This window comes from Phaseolus vulgaris, chromosome 8, assembly GCF_051622355.1.
Source record: "Phaseolus vulgaris cultivar YP4 chromosome 8, ASM5162235v1, whole genome shotgun sequence".
In the NCBI taxonomy this organism is placed as follows: domain Eukaryota; kingdom Viridiplantae; phylum Streptophyta; class Magnoliopsida; order Fabales; family Fabaceae; genus Phaseolus; species Phaseolus vulgaris.
The window spans coordinates 43,454,679-43,467,811 of record NC_143505.1 but is presented as its reverse complement, the minus strand read 5'-3'; positions in this window follow the sequence as shown (position 1 = coordinate 43,467,811).

The window sequence follows — 13,133 nt, the reverse complement described above, 5'->3', positions numbered from 1 at the left end:
AGCACATGGAGGACATGGCACATGGGATGGTGGCTTCCAAAATTCAGCACATGTGAGGTAGGTTCTAGAATTCTTCCATGTGTTAGGAGTTCTAGAACCTTATGCTCCACTTAGGCTAATAGTGGGTTGGACCTAAGTTTAATTAGGAGTAGGAAACTCTAATTAAACTTAGGTTAGCATTTTAGGTACCACTTTGCATGTTTCAACACATTTACAAAAATATTTAAACTATGCTACTTTGACTAAAAAATAAGAAAAACTATGACACACTAGAGTCTATGACATGTAAAATGTGTCCTCTTGACCCCTTTTTGACTATGACTCTAGTGGTTGCCTCAATGTAGCATTTTGGTGGCCTCTCAAAGGGTTGGTGTTGGGGCCTCTTCCATCATTGGCTATAACAAGAGACCTCCCGTGGTCTCTTGGAACGATTTGAAAGAGTGTATGCACCTGAGATTCGTGCCACCACACTTTAGGAAAGACCTAATGTTGAAGCTCCAACGGTTTCAACAAGGCACGCTAACTGTGGATGCTTATTTTAAGGAGTTAGAAACGCTTTTACTTAAAGTAAACATGAAAGAGAGTGAGGAAGCTATGATAGCTAGGTTTGTGAGTGGCCTAAGAAGGGATATTCAAGATGTTGTTGAACTTCAAGAGTATTCATCTTTGGGATCTTTGGTTCACATTGCAATGAAGGTTGAATCCCAACTTACAAAGAAAAATGCTTTCAAAAATTCTCCCAATGATGGTTACTACAACAACTCTTGGAAAATAAAAAAAAAATTTTTCAAACCTTCCTTCTAAAGAGTCTTCTTTCAACCCTAAGGAGTCTAAGCCTTCTACTTCTACTCATATATCACCAATCAAATCATCTAGTAAAAAATGTTTTAAATGTTTGGGATATGGTCACAACTTCTAATTGCCCTTCTAAAAGGAATATGTTTGTGCATAATGGGGTAGTAGTTAGTGAGCATGATTCCGATAAATCTAGGCATTCTTCACCTTCTAAGCCATCAAGTGAGATTGAGAGCGAAAGTCCTTGTGAAGGTGACTTATTGATGATAAGGCGAATGTTGGGGACAATTCCAAAATCTTTGGATGATACCCAAAGAAAAAATATTTTTCACACCCGCTGTTTTATCACCAACAAGTTATGTTCCTTGATTATTGATGGGGGTAGTTGCACGAATGTGGCTAGTACAAGAGTTGTGGAGAAGTTAGCCTTACCCACTATCTCTCATACCAAGCCTTATAAATTGCAATGGCTTAGTACCGAAGGTGAAATCATGGTTAATAAACAATTCATCATTAACTTTGCAATAAGAAAGTATAAAGATGAGGTTTTATGTGATGTTGTGCCCATGGAAGCAACTCATCTTCTTTTAGGAAGGCCTTGGCAATATGATAGACATGTTTTACATGATGGCCTATCCAATACAATGTCTTTTTCCTTCAATGGGTGCAAGGTTATCTTAAAACCCCTCTCACCCAAAGAGGTTCATGAGGACCAAATAAAAATGAAAACTAAAAGAGAAAATGAGAAAGAAAAAGAAGTAAGTACTAAACCGAGTCACATCACTTTATCCACTAAATCAATCATGTTGACTCGTGCTATACCTCAAGTTGAACCTCAAAGGTCTTCTTCTTCTTTATCTTTTTCATTACCCAAGGTTCCTATTTCAACACCAACTTGGTTAAAACATGTTAGGGGTGATTTTTTCTTACCTCCTAATGGTTTCACCATTTAAGAGGACTTTTTCCAAAAAATATCATCATTCCCAAACAATTTTTTCCAACTTGGTCTGTCTATAGGACATCCTTTTCTGAACTCCCACAGCTTACACATTCTAAGTCATGTTTGTCTTTCTCTTATTCAACTATTAAATTTGATAGTAAACTGACTTTGTTATTTGCAGGGATTCAGAATTCGTGGACGAATTCTCTCCAACTCGGGGAGCATGATAGAGATCAAGAAAGAGAGGATTTCACTAATGAAGGAAGAGGCCATCCACCCAAACATTTAAAGTTCTTCCTTCTAGTCTTCTCAAAAATTAAAGAAGAATTAAATAAAGAGAGGACCAAGCCTAAAAGACAACAAGAAGACTACAAGCATTCAAGAATGGGCTCCAATTAATATCTCTCTTTATAGTTTCTTTTGTATAAATTTTAAAATACATAGAGTAGTGTTTAGGAAAGTGCTAAAGAGGGAAACCTAAAGATACCTCTTGCGTAAAGCATCTATAGGCATTAACTTTAGGAAGAGTCTAGAAGGTGCCCCTTCACTCTCCATTTTAGGTGCTAGAAGTGGAAGAGTTATAGGCAACCTTGGAAAGCTTCTCTTGTAAGCTTCTTTGTAATTCATGACCGGTCCTTGCTCCTGTAAAAGGAGGGCTTGAGTACTTGAAATAATAGAATTGATATTTTGAGTAAAGAACCTCTCCTAAATTGGTGAGTGAATTGAGAGAGACTTGTGTCCTCTTCTCTTCTAGTCTTATCTTGAGTGCATTCTTGGACTCTCAAGTGGCGGCAACTACACTCATCTTGAAGCCTATCATCCTTCAAGTGGCGTGCACATCTCCAAGAGCTACAACCACATAAGTTTCCTAGTTCATTTCATCTTCTTCATCCATTTCCATTCCAAAATAAACTCTAAAACATGTCTTTGATGTTTCTAGTCATTTCAATCGGTAGAACTTGCTTCTTTTGCATTTTTTTTCGGTAGTTTTCTCTAGCTTGTTGTTCTTGTGTTTGTAGTTGAGTTTCCTTGTGTTTTAATCGGTTCATTTGAGTTTCCTTGTGTTTTAATCGGTTCATTTGAATTCTAGCTTGTTTTAATCGGTTCATTTGCCATTTTATGGGTTTCTATATGAGTTTGGCTTGGTTACTTGTGATTTGGTGAGTTCTTGAATGATAAAGACATTGATCCAATTCTTAGAAAGTGTATAATCATATTCCAACTCTTGTTGAATCCATAACATGTCCATATTATATCTCTATCATGTTATTGGAATCATATCAATTATGTATCAAATCCTCATGGAACCTGAAGTTGTGTTGTGTTTTAGGTTTGGGTTTAGTTATGGGGTTTAGAATCTATGTAAGATCAGTCTTTATTCCTACAAAAAGTTTGTTTCAATTTGTTTTAAAGAACTAAGTATTTTTTTTTCATGCAAAGGGGAAAACAACCGATTAAAGTTTCGATACAATCGGTTGTTTGTCACTTAGCTAGCAAAGAAGTTTTGAAACTGTTTTTTGAATCAGTTGTGTAACTGCTGAAACTATTCAACCTGTTAAATCGTGGTTTCAACTGATTAAAAGTAAGTTTTTATAACAGTTTTTTGAAAACCTGTTTTAACTTATTCAGTTGTTCAAATCTGCCTTAAACGGTCGTTTTTCAAAGGATATAAATATAGCCTTCTTTCAAAAGTTTCACACGAGAGAAATATAGAAGTTTTACACTCTGATTTGAGATCTAAAAGAGAGATTACAATCTGTTTGAGAAAAGGAGTTTTTCAAGTTTAGCAAGATTGCTTTTGAGCTTTGTTGTGATTCAAGAACTGATCATAGGGCTTCTGGTTTGCTGTTATTCCAGGTGTTTTCTACCCTGTCTTAGATTCTTGTAATTGTTCATATTACATTCTGTAAACGTGTTTTGTAAAATCCTGTAAAGTCAGTGTGATTCTGGCTTGAGGTGTGTGTTGTGTGTAAAAAGGGTGAGTAGGTCTTGTGGTTTCAGTATCACCTCTTTATGGGTGTTTGTAATATGTGTTTGGTTACATAGTGGAATACTCAGTGGTTTGATTGAAGGACTAGATGTAGCTCAGGGATTGAGTGAACCAGTATAAACCTTGTGTGTATATCTCTCTCTCTCAGCTCTTTAACTATTTGATATTTTCGCTGCCATAAACAACCGATTAAATCGTGTTTTAACCGATTGAAATTCTGATATCTCTTTCTGTTAGACTGTTTGATTGACTTTCTTGAATGCTTATCTGAGTTGATTGTGTTGAAGCTGGAAGAAGCTTCTTCCCTACCAAGGCTTGATGTGTGTTTGATGAAGAAAATGGCTTAAGTGCTTTGAAGATTGTAATAGGTTTTTAGATTCATTTGTAATTAGGCTTGTAAGTGTGTATGATTGCCTTTTGCTGTGTAACCTATCCTAGATGCCTAACCAAGTCTAGATCAAGCACATGATGTGGTTAAATGGTTTTTGAAAAGTCTTTTAAAATGTTTTTAACAGTTTTAAAACAGTACACAAATAAATCTGTTTTATGGAGAAAGAATCTGTTTATTTCTTCTCTGTTAAAAAGGCTTTCGTTAAATGGTTTTTGAAAAGCTTTTTAAAATGGTTTTAACAGTTTTAAAACAGTACACAAATAAATCTGTTTTATGGAGAAAGAATCTGTTTATTTCTTCTCTGTTAAAAGGCTTTTCTAAATTTCTGTTAAGGCACCAAGGGAAAGCTCAGTTCGTTATTTCAGTTAAGATGAGCTGGCTTGTGTGTTATACTTTAATCTGTTTTACTGTGAAAGAACAGGTTTATTCCTTGGTGTGCTGAAAGGTTTTTCACAAGTTAGTTAGGGCACCAAAGGTACCACTCAGACAGTTATTTCTGTTAAGCTGAGTTGGCAGTTTTCACAAAATAAATCTGTTAAGTTCAAAAATGAATCTGTTGTTTTCTTAACTGCTTTTCAACTGTTTTTTGAAAAGAAGTTAGAAACTGTTTTCTATATAAAGAAAAGTCTATCTCACATGATTTAGTGCTGAGGAATTACGCTTTTGACAAAGATCAAATAATTTCCATGTGAGAAGAAGGATTGAAAGAGTTTTTGAAAGGTTTTCCAAAGAGATTTTCAAGTGTGCTTGTTCTAGGAAACCTTGAATCTTGGGGAAGGTGCTGGTGCAGTTCTGCAGCAAATTGAACTACTGGTTTTGAGTTCTTGCATCTTCTTTTCAGGTGTAATCTTTCCTTTATTCTGTTTTGTAAAGGTGTAAGTGTTAGTCACTCCTTGATAGGGTTTCTTGGAGTGCAAGGTGTGCTGAAATAGGGTTTTTCAGCATTGTGTGTGTTGTTCTTGTAGTGTTCAAGAACTGCTGGTTTTGTAAGTGATTGGTACTGTTTTTAGTGAATTCCACCTTGGGGTAAGGTGAGACTGGATGTAGCTCTGTATGAGTGAACCAGTATAAAAACGTGTGTATCTTGTATTCTCATCCCTGCACTCTTTTCTGGTTTTTGCTTAATTCTGTCAAGAACTAAATCTGTTCTTTTTAAATTGAATCTGTTAATTCTGGGTTAAGTGAAAACTGTTCTTCCTGATTTGTTGAAGTTTTCTGATCATAAACAAGGTTGCTGCATATAATGGTTTAAGTGAATTGTGAACAAACTGATCATTCATTAAAACCTGAGAAAGGATCATACTTCTTGAAATCTTGTGTTGTGTAGCTTTTGATTGATTTCTAAGCATAGTTGTATCCTTCATCCTCACAATATTAAGCTGATCTGGTTCTGTTATATTTCTTGTTGAACACAATTTTACATTGAACAAAATTCAAATTGTGCCAAGACTGCTCTGAAGAATCAATCTGTTTCATGTAAAAACAATCTGTTCTTTTTACCTCTGGAATACTGAAAAATTGTGTGTTCTTGCGAAAATTTTATAAGCTCAATTCACCCCTCCCCTCTTAAACTTAGACACTAATAGACCCAACAGATTGTTAAACATTCATTCTAAAGGAAAGTAATTGCTAAAATCTTTTAAAAACAATTCACCCCTTCTCTTGTTTAAGCCATCAATTCTAACAATTGACATCAAGAGCTAGGTTCTTGAAAGTTACTCAAGTTTTTTTTTCTATTTACTGAAAATCTTTTTTTATGGCTGATAAAATGCCTTTTGGGGAAGGTGCTTCAATAAACAAGCCACCACTGTTTTGTGGGGTTAATTACCAATTTTGGAAAGTGAGGATGAAAATTTTTATACACTCAACTGATAAGGGTATTTGGGAGTCAATTGAAAATGGTCCTTTTGTACCTCAAGTTAAGAAAGATGATGCTTTAGTTGATAAACCTTCATCCGAGCGGACTGAGGCAGAAAGTAAGAAAGTCAAATTTGATTGGATAGCCAAAATATTATAACATCTGCTCTAAGCTGTGATGAGTTTTTTAGGGTTTCACAATGCAGCTCTGTTAAAGAAATATGAACTGATGTGAAGAGAGCTAGGAAGCATGCTCGGATTCAAGAGTATGAACTCTTCCAAATGTAAAAGGGAGAATCCATCTGTGATGTGCAGAAGAGGTTTTCTCATATTGTGAATCATCTTATGAGTCCTGGTAAGAAGTTTGATGAAGAAGAACTTAACATCAAGGTACTGAAGTGTCTTGATAGAACATGGCAGTCAAAGGTCACTGCCATCTCTGAATTAAAGGATCTCACCTCAATGACTGTGGCATCTCTTTTCAGTAAACTTAGAGAGCACGAAATTGATATCCAAAGGCTTACTGTCCAAGAAAGTGAAGACAAGCATAACAAGAGTATAACACTTAAAGCTAGTAAGCTACAACTAGATTCCAGTGAAAGTGAAGAAGAGAACATAAGTCTGTTATCAAGAAAATTCAGCAAATTCTTGAGAAAAAGACAAGCTTCTAAAAGGTATGATTCAAAGAAACCTAATGAATTCAATTCTAATAAGTACACTTGATATGGTTGTGGTGAACAGGGTCATATCAAGGCTGAATGTCAAAACATTGAAGTCAAAGAAAAGGAAGACTTCAAAAAGGAGAAAAAGGGAAAAGCTAAGAAAGCATATACAGCATGGGATGACAATGATGTCTCATCCTCAAGTTCTTCAGATGATGCGGAAGCTAATCTTTGCCTTCTAACATCAGTAACAAGTATCATGGATTCTACTGCATCAAGTAAAGGTACCACATATGATCAATTGCTTAATGTTTTTTTGAAACTCATGATGAAGCCAACCGATTGGCACTTTCTCTCAACCGGTTGAAAGGATTAAATAACTGGTTGGAAAATAGGGTTAAGGATCTAGAGGAAGAGCTAAGCAAAACAAAACAAGATTTTGAAAATCTGGATTTAATTTACAAAAATTCTTCTCGCAGTTGTGAGATAAAATCTTGTAAAAATTGTGAACTTCTTGAAAAGAAGATTTGCTATCTTTTGAAAACCTTGGACAAGCTTACAACTGGAAAGTCCAATTTCGAAGATGTTTTAGCATCTCAGAAATATGTTTTTGGAAAAGCAGGTTTGGGGTTTTACCCTCAAAGCAAAGAAAATAAAATTACAAAACCTTTTTCAAGTATTCCAGAAAAACAATCGGTTAAAAAATAGTTTCAACCGGTTGTTACATGCTTTTATTGCATGAAGAAAGACCATTTTGTCAGGTACTGCAGGTTTCATAAATCTTTTATACCTAAATGTATCTATAAGTGGATTCCCAGATGTATTGCTAGTTCAAAAGATAAATCCAACACTGAAGGTCCCAAATTCTTCAAGGGATCAAATCTTGAAATTTGACAAAGTTCTGTTTTGCATATTTCTGTTTTTTGAAAGGTTCTACAAGGACTGGATTTCTGTACATGCCAACATGCCAAAGTCTAGTGTTGATCTTTTGAACTTTCTGTATTTAGGAATCTAAAATCTGAGAATAAAATTCTCATTCTTTGTTGAGAACAATTGTTGCTTAAATTCAATTAAGTATTTTACTCTGTGTTTCAATGTGTAATTACTGTGTGCTTTATTTGTTCCTCTACTTTTAATATCTTGCAAACATGGTAAGCAATAATAATTGTATGCAACATAGGTTTTTGAAAAAAATTTCCTCAGAACAGAAATTCAACCGATTGTTTCCTCGAAACAACCGATTATTTTCTATCTGACAAACTCTGGGCAAATTTGTGTTTGAATTTTAAATTCTGGTTTGTAATTCTGTTGAACCTTATGTGTATGGTCAAAAGTGTATTAATTGAATGGTTGTATACGATTTAACTTTGTTGCATCTGCTTTTAATAGATCAGATCCCTTCATATCTTGAAAATCAAAATTGTCTTTAATGCTTGGTCAAAATCACATGTGAATTTGTACCTTTCTGGTTTGAATGACTATGTCAGCTTTATTGTTCAGATTTGATTCGTTTTTTAGTTTGAAAACATCTCTATTTGTGCCATCTTTGACCATGAAGTTTAGCTAATATAAGACAATGCAATGTGTTGCTATTTCTCACACATACAAACTGTTTTTCTCTCTTCTCTGTTTTAAGTTTTATTTCTGCAATGACTGAAAAACCTTGTCTTGAATCAAGCAATGGTTGGCACTCCTCCCTTTGCAAAAAGGATGAAATCAAGGGGTGTTAAAAGCTCTGGAAAGCTTGAAGGATGGTTTGCAGGTGATACCAATCTCATCAACAAGTATCTACTTGAGACAAGTAGAAGAATGTGAATACACCAAAGGTTGTTTCCTTCACATGGATGAAACAGCAGAAGCTAGATTTTGTGAGGAGCTTTCTCAAGGAACAAAAGTTGAAGAGATTTCTAGAACTTACAGGGAACATATATCCTGATCTTGTAAAGGTATTTTACACTAACCTTTTTTTTATGGTGACTCAGTTGTTTCACATGTCAAATGTGTAGATATGCTCATCACAAGTGATGTATGGTCTGCTGTGACTGGCCTTAAATCTTCTGTACTGAGAATCAATAGGGGAAACCTTGGAGTAGTGGAAGATTTCAACAAAATCCAGTTTTACAAAGGTTGTCTTAACAATCCCCACTCCAAAGTGAGGAATTTTTCAGTTGGTGGGTTGAAGCTTGATGAAAGGCTTGTGGCTTTCATAGTTTCATGGATTCTCACACCTAGGGGGAGCAACCATTCAAATCTTTCTGAAGAAGATCTTCTCTTGATCTACTGTATCATGAACAAAGTGAAGATCAACTGGATTCACACAATCAAAGAGCACATGCAAAAAAGTTATGAGGTTATGTGACTTTCATTATCCATATGCCATTTTGATTTCTAAGTTCCTTCATTATTTTGAAGTGGATATAGAAGGGGAGTTAGCAGAAGTAATCAAGCCCTCTAGTGAGATCAATAGTGGATCCCTAAGTAAGATGGGATTTACTAAGATTGGTGGAAGATGGGTAAGCAAGGATGGTGATCAAGCTGGCCCAAGTGGAACTAATGAAGATGATGAACCTGAAGAGGCAGCAATGCAAGATGAACCTGCTGCTGAAACTCAAGAAGGTGAACATCATGACATCAATATGGATGAAAGGATGCATGTCATCATTTGAAAGGCTAATGATCAATAGAATGGACACATTTGCTGACAATTAGAGGAACCTACACGAGATGTGCGAGTCAAGGCTCAACAACATGGATACACGCTTTTCAACTTTGGATGAACAAATTGAAGAAGTCCAGAGACAAATTTTGGAACTACAATTTGAAAGGGAGAACAATCCTTCATTTTAAATTTCTGGTTTATTATCTTAAACATTTGGTTTTATTTTAAGTTGTTTTTAATCCTATCTTTTGTCTTTTTTATGAGATAAATAGGGCGAGAAGTATTGTTGGGAGTTGTAATGTTCTTAATTGTGTTTTAACTGTTTTTGAACATTGCTATTATTGACTGTGTTAACTACTTTAAATTTGGTGTTTTAAAACTACTGTTATGTCTGGTTTACAAAATTTTAACCGATTATCTCTGCGAAATAACCGACTTTTCTTATGCATTCTTGTATAATTGCTGGTTTCTCATCTGATTGTGGCTGATGTTCCTTCTGGAAATCACCTAGTGAGAACTAGTGTATGGTGTGTTGAACCAAGTGGTGTTCATGTTTTGAAGAATCCAAATCCTTTGAAGGATGTTGAAGCCTCTGCTATGCTTGATTGTGCTGGTTTAAGCTTTGTTCTGGGGTAGTTTATATGTTGTAATCCACCCTGTGATTAAATCTAAAGCATTAGCATTCTCAATCTTTGTGAAAGTAAAATGTTTTCAAACTAAGTTAAAACAACCGATTGTTTTGTCGAAACAACCGATTGTTTATACTTAGGTGTTTTGAGAGAAAGATTGAAAACTGTTTTGAATGGTTGAACTGTTAAGTACCAAAACAACCGATTGATTCGAGGAAACAACCGATTGTTTGTTTTGGGACCATAACAGAAAAATTGTTTTCTTGTTGACTGAGCTTTAAATGTTTTAACTGCTTACGCTCCAGTCATTAAATGCTTTGACCAATCTTTTAATGCAATTTAAGAGTTTGTTAAGATTTGATAACAAACTACATCTTTGAATAAATTCAGAAAAACAGATTTGACAATTAAGAATTTTTGACAAAGTTTTTCAAAAGAGTTTTTCAAAGTGCTGAGATTGCTAAGAGTTTGTGGTTAATCAAAGTGTTGGAATAGGATTCTGCTTGTATTGATTTCAGATTATCTTCTGTAACAAGTGTAATCCTTGTACTCTGTTGAACAATTCGTTTTTGTGTTTGCTGAGATTGGTTGTGTGTTCTTGAGGTGTTCAAGATCAGCAATCTTAGTGTTGGCCAAGGAGAGTGTGTTTCTTGAGGTGTTCAAGATCATTCTATTGGTTGTTGTGTAAGTGATCAAGTGGTGATTGCTTAGTGGATATCCTCAGGGTTTCTGAGAAGACTGGATGTAGCTCTGGTTTGGAGTGAACCAGTATAAACAACTGTGTACAATCTCTCTATCTTTAACTCTTTAAATTCAGTTTATTTGTTGTTTGCTGGTATAAACAACCGATTGTTTTTCTGGTACTATAGCTTTTGCTTGCTGTTTTGGCTAACTGAATTGCTGAATCAATTGGTTCCTGAGATAAATTCATTCTAGTCTTGAAAAGTTTGCGAAAACCCTCTTTAAACAATTCACCCCCCCCCCCCCCTCTAGTTTAAAGTCATATTTTCTAACATGGTGTACATTTGTTTTGGATTGGTTTACCCTGTGTTTGTTCCATGAATGCAGGATTCAACAGATTCTAAACAAAGAACATTCCTAAAAGCATCCCAAGGATTTTTCTCCATCAAATAGGGGAAGATTGTTGAAGATGGGAAGCTTTGATGTATCAAATCCTCATGGAACCTGAAGTTGTGCTGTGTTTTAGGTTTGGGTTTAGTTATGGGGTTTAGAATCTTTGTAAGATTGGTTTTTATTCCTACAGAAAGCTTGTTTCAATCTATTTTAAAGAACTAAGTGTTTTTTCCATGAAAAGGGAAAAACAATCGATTAAAGTTTTGTGGCAATCGGTTGTTTGTCACTTAACTGGCAAAGAAGTTTTGAAACTATTTTTTGAATCAGTTGTGTAACTGCTGAAACTATTCAACCGGTTAAATCGTGGTTTCAACTTTATTCCTTTGGTTTTTTGTGAGTTTATAAAGTGTTTTGCTCAGGAGTGAAAAAGGATAAGTGTGGGGGTATTTGATGAGCATAATTTTATTCACACTTAATAACTTTAATCATAAATTATTAGACTGTAATCATGAATAAATCTTTTGTTTTAATTAATATTCTTCTAATTGGGTTTACTTGTGTCATAATTATTATTTCTATTAATTTTTTGTTTTTAACACAAGTTGCTTCTTTTTAATCAAAACAGAAAAAAAAATAGGAGATAAAGAATTAGAGAATTAAATATGTAAATATCTCAGAAAAAGAATTAAAAGCAAATCTTCTGCAGGGATATTCTCTCAAAATCCTACAATTAAAATTCATCTGCAAAACCCTTCAAAAATAGAGCAAATATACTTGAAGATATTATTCAAGAAAATATTATGCGTATATCTCATAGAAATTTGGTAATCAATTACAATCAATGCACAGATCTGAAGAAAAAATTAGAAACAAAATATTTGGAAGAGAATCAAGAATAAGATTTTAGAATGATTGGGAATGAAGATATTTGTTTAATAATTTGAAACAAGAAAGGAAACATCTAATAATTATAAAACAATATCACAAGGCATATTTTGAATATGATTTTATGTAAGCAAAAGAATATTATAAAATAAACTTCAGAGGAAGAAAGAAGAGAGCTTTTGGATCGCGTTTCATAGTCACAAACACGTTCTAGACGTAGTTTTATTTCTTTTTTGTATTTTTCTTGTTTTTCCTCCTCGTGGAAAGCTAAAACCTTTTTTGGTTGATTCCATTGTAATTCCCCATTAAGTTCTAAAGTTCTAACCAATAAAAATGTCACTTTATGGTAATTGTTTTAATCTTTTGATGTCCTAGAAAACTAGTTTTTATGAGAGGTTGTACTTAAACGTATGATTGAAAGTCTTCCCTGTTCTAAAATTTTGTTTCTTAGTTAATTCTCATTGTTCTGATTAATTTATTGGGCTCATGATTCAAGATAGAGGAGAGAAACATCCCCTAAGTACACGCATGGATACAAGTGTGATATTGAATACATCAGTAGACGCATGTTTTGCTGATAAGATTCGGTTGAATTGGATTATCCCATGTTTGATTTAGTTTAACCCTATGTCAAAATTGAAGGGTGATAATATTTAGTTAACCTGTGAGGAGTTTATTGGTGAAGGAACTTGGGAGTCAACCTACATTCTTTACTAATTTAAATCTCTACTTTATTTTTCTGCACAACTATTTCAATTTCCCTTTTATTTTTATTTGTATTGCTAACTTTTCTTGTTTGTAGATAGATTTTGAACACTAATTTATTGATTTCACTATTGGATTCGTTGGGAGACGACTTGGGGTCATCTGACCACAATTATACTATCATCTCTCTAGCATTAAAAGGTATACACTGGAATCATGAAGGGTCAAGGAAGGCATGAAGGTCCACATGTCCTCTCCTCAATGGAGAGGATTTTAATCCAATGAAGGCATGCCACTTGTCACTCTCCCAATGGAGAGAATTTGCACCAATAAGGTGGTGACATTTTTCACACTCTTATTTAAGAGGTTTTGAGAGACTTTCTCCTATAAATAGGAGTCTCTTGTACAATTTTTTTTAACTTTAATTTGAGTAATGAAATGTTGTCAAATTTGTGAGACACTTTTACTTGTTCAATGTTATCCTAGTAGTGTTGGTTGAACCTCACTCTATAAACTAAGTGTTAGTCTAAACTCACTTAGATTCAT